At 37.5% G+C, this 13,228-nt stretch overlaps 1 protein-coding gene and 1 long non-coding RNA gene across 23 annotated transcripts in view; one reads left to right on the plus strand and one right to left on the minus strand.

Moving 5' to 3' along the window:
• Positions 1–13,228, plus strand: part of traf3ip2b (TRAF3 interacting protein 2b) — an 872,991-nt gene that overhangs the window by 398,270 nt on the left and 461,493 nt on the right. The gene's annotated exons all lie outside the window — the stretch shown is intronic.
• LOC147834931 (uncharacterized) overlaps positions 1–13,228 on the minus strand; it is a 182,724-nt gene that overhangs the window by 96,224 nt on the left and 73,272 nt on the right. For all 21 annotated transcript variants that reach the window (XR_015502987.1, XR_015502975.1, XR_015502977.1 and 18 more), the window contains one exon: positions 13,061–13,125. This is a non-coding gene — a long non-coding RNA (uncharacterized LOC147834931). The remainder of the gene's footprint in view (positions 1–13,060; positions 13,126–13,228) is intronic.

A 13,228-nucleotide genomic window follows, 5' to 3' on the forward strand; every position in this document is an offset into this window, starting at 1 on the left:
AAGAATTCCGAAAAAGAAGAATTCCGAAGAAGAAGAATTCCGAAAAAGAAGAAGAATTCCGAAGAAGAATTCCGAAGAAGAAGAAGAATTCCGAAGAAGAATTCTGAAGAAAAAGAAGAATTCCGAAAAAGAATTCCGAAGAAAAAGAATTCCGAAAAAGAAGAATTCCGAAGAAGAATTCCGAAAAAGAAGAAGAATTCCGAAGAAGAATTCCGAAAAAGAAGAATTCCGAAGAAGTAGAAGTCCGAAGAAGAATTCCGAAAAAGAAGAATTCCGAAGAAGAAGAATTCCGAAAAAGAAGAATTCCGAAGAAGAATTCCGAAAAAGAAGAATAATTCCGAAGAAGAATTCCGAAGAAGAAGAATTCCGAAGAAGAAGAAGAATTCCGAAAAAGAAGAATTCCGAAGAAGTAGAAGTCCGAAGAATTCCGAAAAAGAAGAATTCCGAAGAAGAATTCCGAAGAAGTAGAAGTCCGAAGAATTCCGAAGAAGAAGAATTCCGAAAAAGAAGAATTCCGAAGAAGAAGAAGAAGAATTCCGAAAAAGAAGATGAATTCCGAAGAAGGAGAAAAAGAAGAGCAATTCCAATAGGGCCTAAGCATCGTTCTGTTGCTCAGTCCCTAATAATAATAAGGCAATCCTTTCTTTTTTGATAAAGTCAACTAATTGCTTTTAACAGTGTAGAGCCTCAGCTCCTGTTGTTTTAAATTCACATCACACACTGAAGTCAATCTCCTCTGAAGGGTTTTTCATCCATGCATGTTGATCCATGCACGCTTTCTACCTCTGAATTCTCGCTCCAAAAGACAGAAGAAAAGGAGATCCGAGGCGCTTGTTTAAATTCTGGGACAAAGCCCATTGACTGACCGACAAGCCGGAGCAGGGAAGGCCTCACAGGGCGAGCGAGAACAGATGCCAGCGATTGAGGAGACACAGACCGATAAAACCAACACGTAGGCCAGCTTTACTGTAATCTAGGCCTTTAAAAGCCATATCCATTCAGCCTCCAGAGTGCCTCGCTCACACAGACACTGAAAGGCTTTCACTTTCCCCGTATCTGATAGCCCTTTCCCCTCAGAGACACCCTCTCAGGGCTCTGAATGCGTTAAGGCATCGAATACATTCGCCATTTTCTATGCCCACCGTAATTGTGAGTGTCCAAACAAAGGGTGGGAAAGTTTCTTTAAGTTAAGGCGCGCACACAAAGGCAAGCCCAGTCTGACTCGCGAGGTTCATGCTAGTTTTCTGGAGGTCATAGGAGGTCTTGGTTTACATCTTTTAAAGACAACATTGACCGGCCACTTTATTAGGTACACCTGTGTATTAATGCCCATATGGATTAAGAGTTCAACTTCAAACAAAGTCTTCAATAGTCAAGGTAAAACCATTTCTGAAAACTACAAAAGTTCATGCTAGTTTCCTGGAGGTCAAAGAAGGATCAAAGGAAATCTTTTAAAGCAGCATTGACTATGTTTACATGGATATCAGTAATGGAATTATTTGCTTTAATCTAATTAAGACAATAATAAGATTGAGGTGTTTTACATGAGTTGCTTTATAAATGTTCCTTTCATTATTGCGTTTTACATGTTATAGCATGTAATTCCATTAATGTCATCGTGTCACAGCGCTGTCCACATTTCCTCTGGAGTTTCATTTCATTTTAAGTGTTTCATTTTCAGAGATGGCGAAAGTACACACATCCTTTACTCAAGTACATGTACAGATATGCATGTTTAACGTAAAGAAGTACAGCCAAAATGTACAAGTAAAAAGTACAGATTACTACTACATGTTTTAGTTTCACTAGGTAGGTAAAAATCCGGTTCCCTCCATGACACACACTCATAGCGATTATCATGTACTGTACGGCCGATGGATCAAAAAGAACAGCTGCCATTCATGTTCATACACTCTAAAAATAATTCCTTAGGCCTGTCTATCGTTATAAATAACGTCTTACATTTTACACTGAATTCTGTCCAAAATATATAGATTTTTTTCATTTTTTGGGAATTTTTTTTATTGAATATTTCTTAAATATATTTTCTTTTGCTAAAATAAATATATTTATTTTAGCAAAAGGTATAAATAATATCAATATCTGACTGTAAACTACACACACACACACACATATATATATATATATATATTATTATTATTATTTTTTTTATATATATATATATATTTTTTTTTTAATTTATTATTTTTTATTATTATTATTCTTTTTTTTGTTTTTTTTTGTTTTTTTTTGCTTTAGCAGCTCATTATTTTAGCGTTTTTTTCCAGGGTATTGTGGATATTTTATTTAGCGGATAAACATTAATTCTGTTCATTTATTTATTCTATGCAAAAAGCTACATGCACAGGCCTGACTACAACCTACAGATATGTAAAACATGTGTTTGATCTTTTATTCACATGATAAATTCAGGATCTTCTGCATTATATTTTTACTTCTAAATTGCCCAGTATAGTTACTTTTATTGTTATGAAATATTTGTTAAAAATATAATTAATATGCCAATATGTTAAATATTATAGTCAATAAAAACTGTTAAACAGCAATAAATCTGTGTTAGTAAATATGATTAATTTGAAAATAACGAAATAAATCGTAATGCATAAAGTTTTTATAAAGTATTTGATTGTTTTAGTACTAAATGTACAAATCTTTACAAAAAAAGCTATTTTTTTCATGAAATTACATTAAAAGATCAGAGAAATCCCGAGCAGTATGATCTTAAGTGGATGTCTATTACCTGTCTATTAATGCAAATATTCAATCAGCCAATCAAACGGCAGCAACTTGCTGAAGTTCAGAAACTAAAAGAAAGCTGATTTTGTTGCATTTCCACAAACAATTTTAGCCTATATTGAAACAAAAAGCTTATGAGGAATTTATTTGCAATAACACATGATCAAAATTTTTAATTCAATTCAGTTCAATAGTATTGCGACTTCCTGATTCCTCCTTAAATCACTAGAGAGGCAGTGAGGGTCCTCTGATTCGTGATGCGCTGGTGACACGCTGATCCCAAGATGTTAGTAGCAAAACTTTATATAAACTTGAAACATGACATAACAAACAGCAAACTGTGGGATGTATACTCAATGCGTATAAGGCTAATTATTGCGTTGTAGCTTGGTGTGTAGAGATATAGGGCTGTTGCATGTTACAGCAACCCCACTCTCATTCTCTTTTCCTAACACCTGCGTGCACACGCTTTATTTTCTCTAGCAGATGCCAGGTATGCCCACTTGACCAAACATAACACGTCACTGTGAAACCCAAACTAATCGGTTAACAAATAAACATTAGCATTAAAAGAAAAGTAACATGGCTTCTATAATTAGAAACATATTGACCGGCCACTTTATTAGGTACACTTGTTTATTATATCAAATATCTAATCAGCCAATCAAGCGGCAGCATCTTGCTGTAGTTCAAAAACTAAAAGAAAGGTGATTTAGTCAGAAAGATATAGATATAAAAATACTAAATATATATAAAAAACTACTAAAGTTCATGTTAGTTTTCTGAACTGAGTTTGTTTGACGTCAGAGTACGGTACATTTAGCTATTGTGAACGTGTCTTCTGAACACCCACGAACCGTACCCGAGTCTGCCTGAAAGAGGTGGTCTGGGGTATGGTTCACGCAAACTCTGGTCTGGTTCACTTCTGGTAAGTGACCAAATTGAACGCAATTTCGAGCCCTGCACATGGACGTAAGCAGTCAGCTGGTGAGGGTAAAAAGAAACAGAAGCCGTCGACGGCATCATACCGCCCAGTAACCCTCATTTTAAAGAGGAATTGCAGCCAAATGTAGCTCTAGCGATAAAAGTTGAGCTCTCCAGAAACGTATACGGTGGTACATATTTACAATGAGCCAGTGATGATAGTTTCCATTCCCAAACAGAAGAAAAAATATCAATAAAATACCACAAAGACTCTAGAAGTTGCAAAAATAAACTTTTAGAAATTTAGAAATCAAGTTATTTATAAAATACTAGAAACTTCTGACAACTACACAAGTTCATGCTAAGTAGGTCTTTGCTAACATCTTTAAGGAAAATAATGACAGAGCACCTGTACCGTACAATTGCTCATTGACACAAATGTCTAATCTGCACACAAGTTGTTTGTAGTTTTGCTTATTGTGATCAATTGATCAGGATAATTAGAGGCATTTTCAAGATTAGTTTTCCAAATCTGTTGTAGAATCCATCAGCAATATCGCTTTTTCCAAAACGCATACTAATGGAAATTCCTGCAAGCTAAAAGGAGAGGCAGACTTACACTCATACAAGCTTCATCTCCCCACCATTAGTGCATTCCACCCCAAAAAAATCTCCCTTCTTGCAGACTGACCCCTTTGTGTGTTTTATATTGACACACAGGTGCTATACTTGACCTGGGACACTAATCCTCTGACCTCTGACTCTTCAGATAAAGGCTAAAGGATATATTAAGCCGAGCTGTCATTCAAAGTCTTGGACTAGAAGTGCAAAGGCTTGGTTTGAGTCCATGGAAGTGAATGTCCAGAACAGACGGGGGGCGTAAGAGAGATTTAACACACAGCTGTGAACACTATGGTGGCGCTGCATTTACCCAAAAATCGGATTCGTGGTCTGCTTTAAGTACTTTAACTGTGACTGTGGATGGAGGGAGCTAGATTAGTCTCAATTATAATGCACGCGAAAAACACAGCGAACACATACACAGCCGCATTCACAGGTATGAAACCTAAAAATTCATGTGCATAAAATATATACAGATGAAGTCAGAATTATAAACCCTCCTGTATATTTTTCCCCAATTTCCAACAAACATGTCTAATCATAATAGTTTTCATAACTCATTCTAATAACTGATTTATTTTCTCTTTGCCATGATGACAGCACATAATATTAGACTAGATATTCTTCAAGACACTAGTATTCAGCTAAGGGTGACATTTAAGGGCTAAACTAGATTAATTAGGGTAAATCAGGGGTGTCTAGGGCCCCGTTTACACTAATGCGTTTTAGTTTGAAAATGCATAAGTTTTGCTACGGTTACGGCATCCGTCCGCACTACGCCGGAGTTCTCGAGCGCCGAAAACGGAGCGTTTTGAAAATGCTGGAGAGGCCGTTTTCATTCTGAAACGCTGCTGCTCCGTCCGAACTCGGGCCGATTACTACCTGCTATCTGGGACTAGCCACGATGGAAGAAATTGTCTTGTTTTTAGCTCTGCGAAATATGCGAAGCGTAGTATAAGCAGTGAATGGTTCAGTCCAGATTTACCCCCAAGCAGTTTATGTAACGGTATGATGTCCTCCACCATTCAGAGGAATGTATGGGTACGAGGGAGATCTCAGGTCTGGTGGGAGCAAAATGTGGCGACTGACCACTTTCCTCCTCCACACACGCTCTTCCTCCTACGTCATTAAACCGTGGAGAAGCACCACATTGTTGCCGCAAGCTTAATGATGTACAGAACGGAACGCCTCAATAAATCCGATCTGCCTGTTTACATGACAGTCGCATTGTCACATATCCGATCTATATCTGATTTTTTTTCCACATATGAAGGAGGCCTGAAACCCATCTCTGAATATCCCAATGCATGCGTTTTTTTTCATGGTTACACGCTCATAGAACAGATCCGATCTGTGTCACATATGAGCAAAAGATCAGAATTGGGTCACATTTAACTGGCAGTGTGAACGGGGCCTGACAGACGCACTGCAAAAATGCTTGATTGCAGTTTTCACTGCTAACTGGGGCCAAACCAGATATTAGATTTAGGGGGTGAATAATTTCACACAGGGATATGAAGGTTTTGTATTTTGTATTCACCCAATAATACAAACCTGCATTTCAAAACTGCATCTTGTGTTATCTTTGACTAATATTTAAATTAGTTTGATGATCTTAAACATTAAGGTGTGACAAAAGCACAAAAAAATTAGGGAATCATGAAGGGGCACACACTTTTCACAGGGATATGTTCACACAGGGATATTTCCTTCTGTATAATTGAAAATGTGATTGCAAATGTCTATATTTTGTTCATGCATTTGTTGTTCCCCATTTGAGTTTGTAAATTGGTACTGTTCAATAATAAAAATGCTGACTTAAGACTAATCTAGCTCCATATGGACACTGAAAGTTCTATGCACAGATTCGAACCTCATGCCTGAACGTCCTTTCCGAGTTTCAAAGCACTTCAGTCATTGATGTCCTTGGCGTCCAGCGTTCCTCTCTTAATGAGCCAGATTTGTCTTGTCTTGTCTTTAAGGTGGGGTGTGTTTGCGGAGTCTTTCAAGCCAGTTTATGCAGCGTTAAGGGTCCAATAAACCCCTTTATAGTGGACTTGCTTCTTTGGACTCATCAGCATCATTAAACGCAGCAAACGCTTGGTGCTTTTCAAAGCAGATTACATCAGGTCAGCTTCATTTGACCTCCAATTATCCTTGACATATGTTTGACCTTTTAGGGTCAGACTCCAGCGGCAATGCTTATTAAAGCACAGCAGATGATGTTTAGGCATGGTCAGAAAAAATATATAATATTCAAACTTTTTTGCTAAAAAAATAAAAAAAAGGCAGTTTATGCTTGAAAACTCTCCAATTTGGATGAATAATAACCATTATGCAAAGATGAGTTGGCCAAAAGTTCTCCACAGCACTCTAACAGACGCACTGCAAGTTATCAAAAATGGTGAACACAGGGCTATGTACAGTAGTCTTGTATTTTGTATTCACTTAATAATAAAAATAATAATTTTAAAACTGCATCTTGTGTTTACTTGTTCTCTTTGACTGATATTTAAATTAGTTTGATGATCTTAAACATTAACAAACATGACAAACATGCAAAAAATAAGAAATCCAGAAGGGGGCAAATACTTTTTCACACCACTGAGAGTTCAAAACTTTTTGAGGGATCAAAAAAAATCTAAACACTGAGAAAATCCCCCTTAAATTTAAACACTAACGTTATTAGCAAAGCAGTTTACTTTTAAATGAATAAAGTTTTGATATATTTCAAGAGTTCACCCTCAGCTGATGATTGATTATAAGGCTTGTTTGGCATGCTGTCTTGGGAGAGAGCCCTGAGCTCATAAGATCCTCGAGCACCGGGGCTCCCTCCCGTTTGTAAGGCGAGAGGGGAGTTTGAGCTCAGGTAGATCTGGAGAACTCCCCTGCTGTAGTAGCTCATGAACAGATAGTGATCGCTCTTAAGAGATAGCTACTGACTAGAAGCATGTCTATGGTGCCGATTTGGATTAGTCAATTCATTTAAATTGGATGTTTTTGGACGGTAGGAGGAAACCGGGGAACCTGGAGGAAACCCATGTGAGCACGGGGAGAACGTGTAAACTCCACACAGAAACGTCAACTGGCTTGGTAAAGACTAGAACCAGTGACGTTCTTGCTGTGAAGCAACAGTGCTAACCACTGGGCCACCCATCTAGGAAAGGAGGAGTAGGGGTGGAATTCATCAAAATGAAGATGGCTGTTACATGGAACTCAGGCTATTTATATTTTATTTGGTCATTTTCTCTAAAGAATAGAGCATCAGTGTGGGAAGTTTTACATCATCACTAACGTGGTTCAAACGATGGGACTGCGACAGAGAAACTAAGGGTTTGGGAAAACACTGGAAACTACATCATTCATTTCCCAAACGATGCAACACATTTATAGTTTAGCCCAGTGGTCACCAAACTTGTTCCTGGAGGGCCGGTGTCCTGCAGATTTTAGCTCCAACCCTAATGAAACACACCTGAACAAGCTAATCAAGGTCTTGTATACTTGAAACACCCAGGCAGGTGTGTTGAGGCAAGTTGGAGCAAAACCCTGCAGGGACACCGGACCTCCAGGAACGAGATTTGGTTGACCCTTGGTTTAGCTACTAGTTATGTCATTGTTTGGGAAAATTGTATGGGTGTTTCCCAGTACTGGGTTGTAACTGGAAGGGCATTAACTGTGTAAAACATAAGCTAGAATAGTCGGGGGTTCATTCCGCTGTAGCGACCCCTGACAAATATGGGACTAAGCTGAAAAAAATGAATGAATGCTATATAGAGGGGTTATGAATATGATATCTTGATAACTACTATGATTATATAAGCATGATATAATATATGGATGTACTCACAGTACTATCAGCTTGTTAAGTGGTGATGTGTTGGGGACATATGTAATACTGTTTCCGGGTCCAAGCCGCCACTTATTTGAGTGAGAATTCATTTGTTTATGATGAACTTTTATTCATATCACACAAAAAATATCTTATATCTAATTAAATATTATTTCCCTTGTACAGAGCTGTGTATATGCATTCCTAAATTCAGCTATGACCCATAAATCACTAATGACACTTTCAAACCTCACATCGGAGATGCCATTATTTTCTCATGAGCTTAGATTCTCTTTAAGCTAAAAGGGGTCTGATTCCTATAAGCGCAAACGTATTTTTGCCTTTATTTTGCACAGACTTTATTTGTCAGTGACGTCCGGAGGTTCTCAAGCTGCAGGTGTTGAATATTTGTAGATTTAGTTTTATCTTCAGCAGACGCATCTAAAAACACAAGGCCACTTATTGTGGTTTCCCATGGAATCCACCAGGGCTTGGTATCTGTATGCAGAGATACTGACAGTGGCCTTAAACACACATCTCTGACGCACAGACACTGTTTTAAAGTCATGAAGAAACTCTAAAAAACAGAATGAGAACTGATTGATAGACAGGGAGTGAACGATTGATAATGTTAGAAGGAATGATAGAAAGATGGATGCTTGGATGATAGATAGTACATGTGTGTAAATTCAGTGCTTCCCACATTTAGACTTTACTTGGATGGGCTGCCCAGGTATATTAACAGCTGTGCAAGTATATTTAGTGACAATTTGTTTTTACTATTATCATCATCATCCTTTTCAGGGCTCGAAATTAACTTTTTTTACTTGGTAGCACCGGTGCTCCCAACTTCAAATATTTAGGAGCACCAAAAATATTTTAGGAGCACCAGAAAAAATTTAGGAGCATCCACCAAAAATGAATGAGCACCGCTGCAAATTGTTTTTTAAGGGATTTATTGTATTTTAAAACAACATCAATAGGACTGACAAAAACCAGAAACAACTATCTAACTAATGCTGCGAAGACATTGATATTTGTGTGCAATAATTCCAAAATGAATGTCTAATAATTAGGCCATAGAATATTAATGATGATGAAAATAATAATAGTAACAATGAATTACATTTCTCATTATGATACTGCCTTGTAAAATGAAGCATTGCAGTAAGAAATATTTATTTTGCACTGCTGTTTTTATATGCATGTCAATTTAATAAATAATATTTCTGCTACAAAACAAGCAAAAGATTATAATAAATCATTCAATTCAAGGATGAAAGCTGCAAAGTCATCAGTAAATAAAATAAAAATAATATACACCTCAAACAAGAATAGACAAAAGAAAGTAAGTAAAGTCTCACTTCTATCACTCTTTAAACGTTTTGGTTTCAGTTTGTGTCAATTTAAAGGTTCAGTCTGAGATGATCTTCATTTCTTTGTGTTTGTGGAAAAGCTGGCGAGTCAGCCGACCCTATTTATGAGCAGGCAGAGCAGGATTCTTGCGATGAAAATCGGCGCAATACCGGTCTTTGTTATGAGCCGCAGTTTCAGTGTAAACTTGGTAAAGGCGAGCTTCTTTGGCGATGATATGTACAGTATTAGATTTGACTTTTAGCGGACATTTGTGCTGAACACGCAGTGAATGCAACGCATGAGATTTGGGCGCCTTCTCCAAGAAGCGCGTACTCGATTGATCTCAGCTGGCGGATCATTATTCACCACGTGACGTGTCATGATTGCTTTCATCTGCGCCTCAACTTTAGGTGGGGTTTGCAAACCTGTGTGCTTTAAGTTTTTACTCTTCAGCCGTTTGCATTTCCCGTGGTCATCAAGCTCCTTCCCTGTCATCTGACAGCGGAATACCTTGAGGGATTGACAGCTAATATGAACCAATATAGCGGCAGGGAAGAGCGATTCAGCACGTTTTTACAAAGAAATCAAAACAGGTCGCACTACAACCATTATCTGCAGTCGCACTAATGCGCCCAAATATATTATGAGGTCGCATAGATTAATTTTCGGGCGCATTTTGGTCGCAATTTCGAGCCCTGCTTTTACTTTTTTGTATCAGTCCATTACCAAAACAACCGCGATTGATTAACCAGTGGAAAGTTTTCTCTCGTTTACCAGTTTCATAGGCTACAAGAACTGTCAACACTCAGACAGTCACGTGTTCTGCAGACACACAGAGATGCACCTTTTGGATGCAACCTAAAAATGCATCCATTCTACAGCTGGATCTGAAATATTATACTTCCATACTATATACTACACTAAAAACAGTATATGCAAGCTGAATATATGTCTGAATTCATCGAATTCAAAAAACGGTCAGCGAATGCAGTACCTAATGAGTAGTAGGCGAGTTCGAATGCCGCCAATACCTCCTAACTATACTCAGGATTTGGGTTTTGCTTTCGCTTTCTAAAGTTGTTGTTATGTGTTTTTGTATTACCTTTTCATTTAAGCCTACTTTTGCTTAGTATCACAAATGAAAGCATGTGCACAGCCGTGACAGAAACATTAAATAATTCATTCTTTAATAAGCAACTTTACTATATACTCGGAGAGGACAAAATGACATCTAAAATTGGTTGCAAAATATATGTACTACATTTGAAATAGTTAATCAACTTGTTTTCCGTTTTTAAATAATTTTTTATTCTTGTAATAATTATTATTTTTTAGAGATATTGTGTTTTATTCTTTTTTTAAATTAATTTCTCATTGGCTGTATATTGTATTCATTTATAATCAGGGCTGGATTGACATAAAGGCTAGGTGGGGCTGAAGTCTCAGGGTTCACAAGGAGCTCTTGTGAAAGTGATGCCGGTGCCAAACTGAGACTCAGAATGTAGCCAAATCAGAATAATAAATAGCCCTGTTTTAGTCACCCATAAAGGTGATCAGATGTCCCAATTTTCCCAAGACAGTCTCTTATTTCGCCACTACTGCGAGAACCGTCTTGTCATCAATGATTAACTTGAATATGTAGTAACATAAGCTGGTTATGTAGTATGTAGTTAAGCTGGGATAGGCAAAATCATGCTAAATAGATTCAAAGCGCAGACTTCGCGCAGATATCACACGAGTAGCAGTGCGATATGGCTGTATATCAGCACTGGGGGGAGGCGTGCGTTAGTTAGTGCCCCTCACCAGTGCCGATATACAGCCATATCGCACTGCTACGAGTGTGAAAATGCGTTTATACAACAGTTTGACGGCATAATTGTGTATATAAAAACAAAATCAAACATGGAGTCTCAAAAACCCTTTTGTATGAGGAACTACTTTCTTCCGCGTTGGATTCAAATCATAAGCTGACAGTTAAACAGCTGAGCAAGCATCTTTTATACTTTAGATCTGTAGTGTCTGCCTTTTGCTGGCTGTATATGTGGGCGGGGTAATACACAAAGGGTAAAGAGGCTGTACGGGTGCTGATATTACTTTCAGCCAATCAGATTCGAGAACCAGACAGAACTGTTGTGTATATTATCATATTATGATATATATATGATATATCTATGATATCATAGATGATCATAGATATCATAATATGATAATTTAGTAACTCATCTCTAATAACTGATTTATTTTCTCTTTGTCATGATGACAGCACATAATATTAGACTAGATATTCTTCAAGACACTTCTATACAGCTTAAAGTGACATTTAAAGGCTTAACTAGGTTAATTAGGTTAACTAGGCAGGTTAGGGTAATTAGGCAAGTTATTGTATAACAGTGGTTTGTTCTGTAGACAGTCAAAAAACATTGGTTAAAGGGGCTAATAATATTGACCTTAAAATGGTTCATAAAAAATTAAAAACTGCTTTTATTCCAGCCAAAATGAAACAAATAAGACTTCCTTCAGCAGAAAAAACATTATCAGAAATACTGTCAACATTTCCTTGCTCTGTTAGAAGTAATTTGTGAAATATTAAAAAAAGAAATCAAAAATTGAAAGGGGGGCTAATATATATATATATATATATATATATATATATATATATATATATATATATATATATATATATATATATATATATATATATATATATATATATAATACATATGGGCCTGCCTCTTGAGGGCAGGACTTTCGAAGGAACTAGGAAATTTGACAGTGATCAGATACAATTAATCAGCGGACATGAAAACCAAAGTAAGATATATGGAAAAAATAACCAGATTTTCTACAAGTGCAGCATGAGCCCACAATGCTTTGCATCCTATAGACACAACCAAGCCTTGCTCTGGACCACCCCTTTAACACCAGTTAATGGAAACACAGTTGTTCATCCTTAGCTCAAGTTAACTAACAGTGCATCAACTAATGTTATTAAGCATGGATTAGCATTTTAATAATGCATTAGGACATGTTGTACTAATATTGTTCATTAATAGTAACTACATTAACTAACATTAATGCAACCGTATTGCAAAGTGTGACCCAAAAAAGTATGTTTGCAACAGCTCTCTACTACATATATGTCCACTGAGGTCTTGTGTTGTTTTACATACAAACATTTCCACAGGACAGCAGTGGATCTGAGTGTCAGAACGAGGAAGGAAGTGTTTCATCCGTCAGTAAGTGACCTTGAATGAGTTTTGCCCTAAAGCGGTTTCTGCATTGTGACACATGGGACGTCTGCGCCTGTGCTTTTCACCGAAAATACGGCCACCCCGAGGCCTGGGAACGCCCTTTATTGCTGGAACTCCACTCAATCACTTCTGGACTAGTAAATGTACTAGAGCATTTGTCAAGGAGATCTAAAGATTTGGACAGGGACAATGTGGCGTAAAGCAGAGCGGGTGTGGCCATGGAGAAACCAGAGAGTCGGACCCTGAGGAAGTGACACGAGAGGTCAAGAAGCCAGTGTGTTTGACAATACAAAAAGGGGCGTCACGGTGACCCCAAACTTACCACCCTGCCAGCTGGGATCTGAGATTTCTGGAGGCCTCTGTATGAGCGATCTTCATCCATCAGACCTGCGGGATCATCAAAAACAGCACATTTACACACATTTACATTTATGCCTACATTAAAACCAACACAATCTCACGGCAATTCTTTTTGATTTAGTGGCTGATT

This window comes from Danio rerio, chromosome 11 (genome assembly GCF_052040795.2).
Source record: "Danio rerio strain M-AB ecotype USA chromosome 11, GRCz13ab, whole genome shotgun sequence".
Taxonomy (NCBI): Eukaryota; Metazoa; Chordata; class Actinopteri; order Cypriniformes; family Danionidae; genus Danio; species Danio rerio.